Source organism: Symphalangus syndactylus, chromosome 6 (genome assembly GCF_028878055.3).
Source record: "Symphalangus syndactylus isolate Jambi chromosome 6, NHGRI_mSymSyn1-v2.1_pri, whole genome shotgun sequence".
Classification (NCBI taxonomy): Eukaryota; Metazoa; Chordata; class Mammalia; order Primates; family Hylobatidae; genus Symphalangus; species Symphalangus syndactylus.
The window spans coordinates 50,280,700-50,291,396 of record NC_072428.2 but is presented as its reverse complement, the minus strand read 5'-3'; the positions used below and the strand labels follow the sequence as shown (position 1 = coordinate 50,291,396).

The 10,697-nt window shown below is 39.6% G+C and overlaps 1 pseudogene; it reads right to left on the bottom strand.

Moving 5' to 3' along the window:
* Positions 1-4,592: 4,592 nt before the first annotated feature.
* On the bottom strand, positions 4,593-5,532 carry LOC129485272 (olfactory receptor 56A1-like; annotated as a pseudogene).
* Between the last annotated feature and the right edge of the window lie 5,165 nt (positions 5,533-10,697).

Here is a 10,697-nt window from a genome sequence, read left to right as displayed (position 1 = left end):
CCCTGAACTACCCTTGGGGAGATTCTAAATCTTGTAAAAATAGAAACTACTTACCATCTCTGAGATATCTCATGCATCCATAGTTAAGTTAACCTTAGTTAAAACTTATTAATTAATTTCATGTGGGAAGTTACCTATGGTAGAATTCAAAAGCCAGAAATACTGGCTGTCCTAGCTAGAGTCTGGTAATAAAAGATTTAAAAGGATTTTTTTTTTTAGAAAAAAATAGCTCTATGGCTAAAATCAGCTTCATTAAAAACAGATATCCAAGTTAAATGTATTTAAGAGGGCTTTATCTTTTTCCTCTTCTTGAATCATGTTCTTCTGAACGTTTTTTTCTTCTCAGAAGACTGAATTGTTTTTCTCCATTTTGTCTTCTTCCCACTCCTGATGCCCACATGAGAGAACCTAAGATAAATTCTAACAGCCTGGGACTCCTGGAGAAAAGCAGAGGAGGCACCACAGACTCCATTCCAGGAAAAACCTCTGTTTTCCTCACAGAAGCCCAAGAATGGAAAGAGAATAGATCCTTCTCAAAATCTAAGACACTGTTCTGTTTTGCATTGTATTATCTGACAGTTTTGACTTTTGGGGGTATCAAAAATTACTTTGCGTTATGGGAGAGCTTTTAGCCTTTGTGTGTAGTAACTAGGTAGGAAATATACTTTAAGGGATGGCTAATGGCAGTTATGGAGAGATACTTGGCTCTTTACATGCCTGGATCAGAGAAGCTTGCCCTTGGCCATGGAAGATATGGAAACATCCCCACCTCCTACTGAGAGGTGAGACTCTCAGGGGAATGGGCTGATTACACAATGGACTGATTAGCTTCGGGTTGCCTTGCAATGAAATGCATGCTGAAAACACTGCACAGTTTGAATTGTCATTATCCAGTTTTAGAGACAAGGTCACTCTAGCTTCATAAAATAAGTTGGTAAAAATTTTCCATCTTTTTCTATTATCTTGAAGAATGTATGCATGATAGAGATGATCTATTTCTTAAAATTTTAGAACTCACCTATAAACCCATAGTGTACTGAAGCTTTTGTTGGGAAAAGGTCTTTAATTAATATTTCAAATTTTTAATGGTTATTTATATATTTGAGTTTTATTATCTGAAGCTACTGGTGATTTTTAAATTTTTAGTTTTTCAAATTCATTGACAGACATAAAAGTTATTCAGAACATTATATAGAATTTTATTGTTTTCTTATATGTTTGACTCTGTTAGTTGTCTTTCCAACACCCATTCCATCTCACTATCATCCCCTCTCCATTTCTTCCTTGATAGAAGATATCATGAAGTTCCCTCACATGCATATGCTAATCAGTACATTGCTGAACACCCAAGGGGAAATTTCTATAAATCTTTGGGATTCTCTTTCTATGCAGTTTTCTCTTCCTCAATACTCTGCCTTGTGAACTCTAGCTTCCTTGGACTCCCTTCCCCTTCTCCTGGACACAGAAAGATTGCCAGGCTGCAGCTGAGTTTGCCCTCCCTTTGACATAGCCTGGAATCGCTCCCTAATGCATTGGAACAATCGCTTTCCAGTAAACAAGACTCACCTTTTTTGTTTCTTATCTCTTGGGGATCACTGTCCTCCATTGCCTGATGTCCAATGCCTTCAGAACAATTATTTCACATATTTTGTTCAGTTTTCTAGTTATTTCAAGTGACAGGGTAATCTAGCTCCTGTTACTTCATATTGACCAGCTAAAGTCCCTCTTGAGTATATAAAATCATGCTATACCAGCAGATCAAAGCACAATTTAACTCTTATCTCCTCACTGGGTTCATGGTTGGATTTGTGGCTGCATAAGCCTCATCCTTCTCCACAGTCAAGTGAGATCAGGCCGGGCACAGTGGCTCATGCCTACAATCCCAGCACTTCGGAAGGCCGAGGTGAGTGGACCATCTGAGGTTGGGAGTTCTAGACCAGCTTGGCCAACATGGTGAAACCCCGTCTCTACTAAAAATATAAAAATTAGTCGGGCATGGTGGCATATGCCTGTAATCTTAGCTACTTGGGAGGCTGAGTCAGGAGAATCTCTTGAACCCGGGAGGCAGAAGTTGTGGTAAGCTGAGATCCAGCCATTGCATTCCAGCCTGGGCAATAAGAGCGAAACTCTGTCTAATAAAATAAAATAGAGTTCTATTTCACAGCTGATGCTTTCATACCTTAGAAGGACTATGCATCACAGTGAAGGAAAATATACATCTGTAAGAACCTGAGGTCAGAATGATTTGGGGACTCCAAAATGTATCTAAAACATTTGATGAAAATAAATTTTAGGATAGGAAAAGAGCAGCAGCATCCAGAAATGGGAAATCAAGTGAAATGCAACTAATGCAGGACCTTCAGGATTAAGAATGGCATTTGAATGTTTTTAAGTAAAAAGTCTACCCAAACTTTCTTTCTTGTGTGTGCAATCAGATTTGTGACCAGAATTAACGAGACTATCTTAGGGAAGACCATGTAACTATAAACCTTTTCTCACGAAGCAAAGCAAGCACAACCTCCAGGTCAGAATTCCATACAGTGAAAGCAAGGGCCAGCAAGGGCAACTGTCTCCTTGCTGGGCTCATGGTTGGATTTGTGGCTGCATAAGCCTCATCCATCTCCACAGTTAGCAGAGATCTGTTCCCAGCTAAAGCTTTAAGCTTTAGTTCATCTAATATTTGCAATTTGACATTCAAAAGATATTTCACAGGACAAAGAAGATCATATTTGATAGAAACAAGAGATTAAATTATAGTGGCCCTTACTTTCACCCTATGGAATTTTGCAAATAAGAATTATCTCTGACTTTGTTTGGTTCTGGAGAGCCCAATCTCTGTCTTAGCCCATAAAAAAGGAAGCTTATGCAATATTTCTTGAATAACCAAAGAGTGAAGCTGACAAAACCCACAGAAGTGTCAGCATACAAACTTGAAAATGTAATCACCTTTCTCTTCCTCTCATCTACTCCACACATCCAATTGATAACCAAGTTCTGCTCATCCTTTAAATAAATTTCTTTAAAATACTTTATAACCACTTTTTCATTCCTTTCACAATTAAAGGAATCAAGCAACTCCCCTGCTTCCCAACATTCACCAAGATATTGTTATACTCTAATGCCAGATAGCACATATCTATTTATTCCATATTTGCAATTTGCAATTCAAAAGATATTTGACAGGACAAAGAAAATTATATTTGATTAAAACAAGGATTTAGTACCCTCTACATTTCTTTCATTATTTTTTCTTTCTTTCTTTCTGTTTTTTTTGAGATGGAGTCTTGCTCTGTCACCCAGGCTGGAGTGCAGTGGTGCGATCTCAGCTCATTGCAACATCCACCTCCTGGGTTCAAGTGATTCTCCTGCCTCAGCATCCTGAGTAGTTGGGACTACAGGTGCACACAACCACACCCAGCTGATTTTTGTATTTTTAGTAGAGACAGGGTTTCACCATGTTGGCCAGTCTTGTCTCGAACTCCTACCTCGGCCTCCCAAAGTGCTGGGATTACAGGCATGATCCACCATGCCTGGACTATGTTTCAAATGCTTTTAATTTAATAATTTTGGGATATACTCACCAGAACCGGTGTTTAAGGACCTCTTAATACAGTGGCCCTTGCTTTAAGCCTGTGGAATTTTGCAAATAAGAATTATCTCTGACCTTTGAGTAAGGTTCTTAAATGAGCCTGAACCTCAGTTCTCTATTACCCATGTAAATAATGACAGCGTTGCCTACCATCTACAATAATATGTTGTTTCTTCACCCATTTTCACCAGATTATGACATCCAGAAGTTTAACAATATGCCATACATACATTCCCCACACTCCACGTTCTTGAGATCCAAAGCATATGGGGTATGGTTTTGAGTACACAGAATGCCCCCAAATCACCACAGTCAGTTTGACTACTTCCCACACTGCTGGTCTTCTCATTCCTACCTCTGCCAGCTGGATCCTCAGTGTCCTGGCCTTGTCATAAAGAATTTCAAGGTTTGTGAGCCTTCCACTGGGCATAAACTGGTACTATGATTAATATCTTTTGGTGACAGAAGCCTGGGCAGTCAGAAAAAGATTGTGGCAACATCTCTGGGTTCCGTTCCTCTGTTTGGTTCTTTTTGACTCTGAAGGTGGAGGGTGATTAGAGAAGACCTATTGACAGCAACAAATTCATAAAAATGATGCAGAGATCCTGGCCTACAGAGCAGAGCCAGGGCTTCAATGGTGTCTGAGGAATTAATGCCCCACCACTCATCAGATATGACCTTTGTCAGTGTTTCTCCCTAAATTTGTGTTTTCTAATATATAAAGTGGAATAATAATCCCACCCTGCAGAACTTTTGTGAGGATGAGATTGTTCAAATATGTAAATATTTAAACACAAAGTTAAATCTCTAAGAATGTTAGTTACATGAACTAGGCAAATGAATTTATGTCAGGTACTAAGGAGCCTTCACTAATTCCTGATACTGGAGAGAGAGAAATGGGTAGGAAATACTCGGTATTTAAGCATTAGTTTGTTGTTTGGAATCACAGCTCCTGAAATAGAAACAGTAATAGGTGCTTCTACAGACAGTCCCTTCCGTGTTTTCAAAGTCCCCTCTGTAGCAACTTCTAAAATTCCTGCTTTAACTCTTTAGTTTGAAACCCACATACAAAAGGGTTTAATGCAGGAGGACTAAAGGGATGAAGGACATTAAACAGGATCAGGATGTCCATGGGGACCTTCTTTCTGGCCACATTTGTCAACACCACAACCAGCAGGTGCTGAAGAAGAGGATGAGGATAAAGTGGGAGCCACATGTGCTCAGGGCCTTCACTGCCACCCCCTCCACATTGAATCTAAGCACAGCTCTTAGAATGAAGGTATAGTAGAGGAAGATGAGGATGAAATCCGAGCCCAGCAAGGTCCAACCGGCCACAAATTGGTAGATTTTGTTAAGAGTGAAATTATCACAGGAGAGCCTGGACACAGACCGGTTGGCACAGATGCAGTTCTCAATGACATTTTTCCCACAGTAATGGAGCTGGGCAGAGAGAATGGGAACAGGTGAAAGCAGCAAAGCATTCTGCACCACAATGAAGACACTAGCTTTGGCCACAAATTGATTAGTGATGATGGACAGGTACTGCAGTGGGTGCAGATGGCCACATAATGATCATAGTTCTTGACCATGAATGTGCAGGACTTCATGGGGAGGAAACTGTTCAAGATGAACATCTGAAGGAAGCAGGCAGGGAAGCTGATCGACCTAAGATCAAACCAGAAGATGGCCAGGACCTTGGGGGTGACGGTGAGGCAGAGCATGATGTCCAGTAGGGAGAGGAGGCTGAGCAGGTAGTACAGGGGCAGGTGCAGAGAAGCCTCCAGGTGGATGGTGATCGGGGGGATGGTGTTGGCCCCCATGGCCAGGAGGAAGAGGAGGCTGAAAGGCAGGGACAGCCCGTGCTGCCAACTCTGAAAGTTGGGGAAGCAGATGAGGAGGAATTCAAAGACTGGGACAGTGGAGTCGTTGCTGGGTAATGTCATGAAATAAATTCTCAGTTGAGAAAATTTCACCTGGATTTTTGTATGATAAGACACATTAATTAGGTCAATGGAGAACAAAGTTGTCAAAATATTTGCTAACACTTTCTCATCCAGAAAACTGATGAGATACTGATAGGAGATATAGATGAGAAATGGAAAAATGTATGATATACTCCCAATCCTATTATAAAGTAGAAGAAAATAAAGTTAAACACTGATTAAATATAAAAGAGAATCACTCAAACCTCTGTCATTCTGACTTCCTGTACTGCTGACACAACTCATCCTAGGACATACTTAATCCAAGCCTGCACAAGTGCAATTCATTGTTTCTATAGAAAGTTAGGCTCAAAGACAGGCTGTTCTCATTAAAATGTGTAACTGCCAACCTCAAATGAGTACTTAATATACATATTACATATTCATCACAATAGTCTTCTCTGGTTAATTCATTCTTCAACCCATTTCAAGCAATTTTTCAAATTTTCAAAGTTCTTTTCAAATACAAAATCTCCTCTCTCAGATAACTCTCTAACCACTTCATAAAGACAGCAGAAACATCAGATGCAAGTCCTCTACTTCCCAAGATAGATTCATAAACCCATCAACATCTACATCCTTGATCTCTTCATTGCATCAGTAGAATCAAGGATCTATCCCTCCTCCAAATAGCAATCCTTGACCTCACATTTGGATGCTATCTACCTTGACCTTAGGAACCTTGACTTACGAATCATCCTGCCCATTCCCTATGTATTCAACTTCTCTTAAATCCTTCCCATAAATATTCAATATTTCCAAGTCTTTCATATCCTAATTATTTTTATTTTCTTTATCTGTCCCCCATCTCCACTTAGTGTAAAAACCATGATTTTATTTTGGGGGGAAATATACTAAATCTCTTTCTTCTTCTTCTTTCACACCCAAACTTAAGGGTCCAAAAGAGGCAAAGGACATCTAAAAGGGGAGAAGTGACTGTTGGCCTCAGTAGTCCAATTGAGAAGTGATCAGTGAGTGAATAAATGGCTCTGAGATGGCTCTGAGGATGAGGCAAAGGGGCATATCTTGGAGGTATAAATATGACAGACAGCGATTAGACTGACTACTTGTATAGAAGAAAAGAGGGTAGGATTCTAAAACTATACTGTCCAATCTGACTTAAATGACTAGGTAAATTTCACAAGATAAAAAGATAGGCTTTGAAAAGATTTGATTTATGTTGCAGAGGTAGAAATTATGGAACCAATTTTGATATGTTCAGCTTATTGGGTCTATAAACTATCACAATATATATGACATTAAATGTTGTAGAAAGTAGTTTGATTTCATGTGAAAGCTCAAAGATAGAGAATTGGAAATCATCAGCACATCGTGTATAGTTCAAACTATAAAACTGAATAAATTACTTAAGGGAAAAATGTAAATTTAAAATAAAACATCATAATGAAATTCTACAAAACACCTACCCTTAATCTTAGGACCAGAAGAGGTAAAGAGATTGCAAGGAAACCGAAAAGGAATGAACAGAGACATAATTGAAAATCTAATGGAGTGGACAGACCTGCTCACATAAAGAAGTTCGGCAATGTAAGAAAGAGATTATCCATTGCATTTGGCAATTAGGTAATCATTGGTGATCCTAACAAACAGTTTCATGTGAAGAGAGAAATAGAGTGCGGGAGGACAAGGAGACAGCAGGCCTGGAGTGAACAAACACAGGGAGGACTGATTCTTGTCAGAGATTCTTCACTTCAGCAAACAGCTTCACATGAAGGGAAAACTGAATGCACAAGTAAAAGTGCCTATGTTAAAAAGAGGATTGTGTTGATTTTTTTTTAAATAAAAGAAATTTGAATATGTTTAAGGGGCTAAAGACTGTAGAAAGAAAAATATAAATGATAAAAAGAAAGATAATTAAGGGACCAGCCCTTGGGGAAACAACTACTATTACTACTTAATACAGTATAAAACACATCACTGGCCTCTCTCCTCATCTCTTTCCCCAGTCCACTATAAAATCACTAAAGTACGTGTGATATATTTTCCATCTTTTTATCCCATGCTGTGTTTACAGTACCTAGCACTCAATAATTTTTTTTTTTTTTGAGACAAAGTCTCACTCTGTCACCCAGGCTAGAGTACAGTGACATGATCTTCACTCACTGCAACCTCTGCCCCCTGGGTTCAAGCAATTCTCCTGCCTCAGCCTCCCAAGTAGCTGGGATTACAGGTGCATGCCACCACACCCGGCTAATTTTTGTATTTTTAGTAGAGATAGGGTTTTACCACGTTGGCAAGGCTGGTCTCGAACTCCTGACCTCAAGTGATCTGCCCATCTCAGCCCCCCAGACTGCTGGGGATTACAGGAATGAGCCACCACGCCCAGCCAATAAATTCTTAATAAATGCTAGTGAGATAAATATTTCAAGTTTAGAGTTTTGAGTTTTCCAAGTCTGTCATATCTTAATTATTTTCTTTATCTATCCCACATCCCCATTTAGTATAAAGACCATGATTTTATTTTTTGGGGGAAATACACTAAATATCTCTCTTCTTCCTCTTTCACACCCAAACTTAAGTGACCAAAAGAGGCAAAGGACATCTAAAAGGGGACAAGTGACTGTTGGCTTGGTTCAAAAAAGATTCAAATAATTCAAAAAAGAAAAAATGAATGTGAAAACATTAACCAAAGTAACCAAGGGAACTGATGGAGGAATTGAGGCAAACCACAAGAAAGAACTCAAAATATAAATAAGAGCTGAGCAAGCTGTGAGCCAGAGGTAGGGACAGCAATGGCACAAATTTCCTGTGGAAGCCTGAGGATCTTAAACAAGTCATTCCATTTAAGGGCCTTGTGGCCCCAAAAGCCCAAATCTTGGTGGAAGGGATATCCTTGATTCAGTCCTCTGACCTACTGGGTATTTTTTCTTTATACCTACAGCACCACCAAACTATCTTCTTTATGAAAAAGAATACCTTAGAGATCTTGCAATCCTTCACTGCAGACAATATCCCCTCACCCTACAATATCCTTATTTCTCACCCTCTGCTCATTCTCTTTTCTTTAGTCCACTATCTCTGAAAGATTCTTTCCTTGACTTGTTCTTTTTCCAGTTTTTTATGTGTAGTCCCCAACTATGATTGTGCTTTACAATTCGCAGACTCTGATCCATCCTCTTCAAGTCCTCATTCCTTACTCACATAGTGGGGAATAATTCTAGTTAAGCTCATCCTGTGCTACATAGATTTTATTAAGAAGATCATACATAATATAAAAGATAACAGAAGGGATACAAAAAGAAATAGGAGTACAGAGAAAGTGGTCAGATACCTGGATGTATTGTCAGGTGGCAGTATAGACAAGAATATGAGTCAAATTTTGATGTAATGTGTTAATGAGAAATATTAGAAAGGATTCTAGAAATCAGGATTCTGTTAATACAGAAGTAATAGTGAGAAAAATAACTTCTATTTCACGTTGCCGTTGTTCAACCATGCTTAAAATATTGTGTCCAATTCAATGCACTCTGATTTAAGGACCAATTTTAAAACTGTACCACCTAGAAAAAGTGCCCAGGATAAAGAAGACATTAAAAACTCATTGTGAGAAACATTTCACTAAAGTGTAGATGTTTTAACTAAGCGACACCTTCCCAATATATGACTGACCTTTAAGGGGAAGAGGAGAAAACTAGGGCAATTCGGAGAAAATCACAGGGAAGTCTGTTCCTGCTGGCTATAAATCATGTCTAATAATCAGAGGAAGCTTTCTCTCCCATTAACACTGTAACATGTTGGGAGAAGGCAATGAGTACATTTCCTCACCAGCTCTTGTGCTGAACCTCAAGGACCTGGGTGACCTGTGTCATGTTAAACTCAAAATGCTATCCTAGAACCATTCTTTCCCTCTCAAATCCCTAGAAATGCTTTTCTGGGCATACTTGCATAAAGTTCTCAGCCACAGAACACAGGGGATCCCTTGTATGCAATACTAATGGGATTGCTGAGACAATAAAAGGGCCTTCCAGGAGGAATACAGGATTTTAAATATTCATGTATCCAGTACCACAGTTCCTGGACTTTTTTTCTTTTTTCATGGGAGCCAGTATAAGCATGAGGAGAAAATTTTCTCTTCTGAGTCCTCTGGTGACCCAGTATCTACTGTCCCAGTGCAGCGATGCTCCCCTCCCTTAGCCCTGGAACTCACAGAGGATGCAACAGATTGGGGCTTGCTTGAGGAGTCAGCTGACTGCATCCAGTAACCAGAGCTGAGACTGCTTCAGAATCTAAAGAATTTTATGATGGATAGTCAGTTCGTCACACTGTCCCACCCTCTTCAACAAGCTAGCTGAAAGCAGTAGTTTGGGAGACTGGGACCCAGCAGCTGATGAGCTGGCTCCCTTGCAGGGACCCTCCTCTTAGCTTATATTAAGGGGCTACTGAGTGCCTGTGGTTGAGATGCAGGGAACAGGACTTTAGCTTGTTGAAATTCAAATCTGTATCTATCTGCCTGACTACACAGACCATTCTCTTAAACATTTCCTTATTCTACTTTTGACATCTTGAAATGTTATATTGATAGATTTCCTTATATTAAATCTTTTCAGATTTTGTTTGTTTGTTTTTTGAGACGGAATCTCCCTCTGTCGCCCAGGCTGGAGAGCAATGGTGTGATCTCTGCTCACTGCAACCTCTGCTTCCCAGGTTCAAACGATTTTCCTCCCTCAGCCTCCTGAGTAGCTGGGATTACAGGTGCCCACCACTGTGCCTGGCTAATTTTTGCATTTTTAGTAGAGATGGGGTTTTGCCATTTTGGCCAGGCTGGTTTCAAACACCTGACCTCAGGTGATCCGCCTGCCTCAGCCTGGCAAAGTGCTGGGATTACAGGCATGAGCCAGTGCACCCAGCCAGAATTTTTAATATAACTATACAATTCCCTTCTTTTACAGAATCCTGAACTCAACTCTGCTATTTGATCTCTGCATGAATTTTGGTAGCTAACTTACTATACATAAATCTCAGTCATTCAATAAATATTTATTCATTATTATCAACTATATGTCCAGAACAAGATTAGTCACAGGAATAAAAGGTGACTAAAGTAGTTACAGCCCTCATCAAAATTTTATTACAGTAATTGCATCACATTATGGTATCAGTAGTTT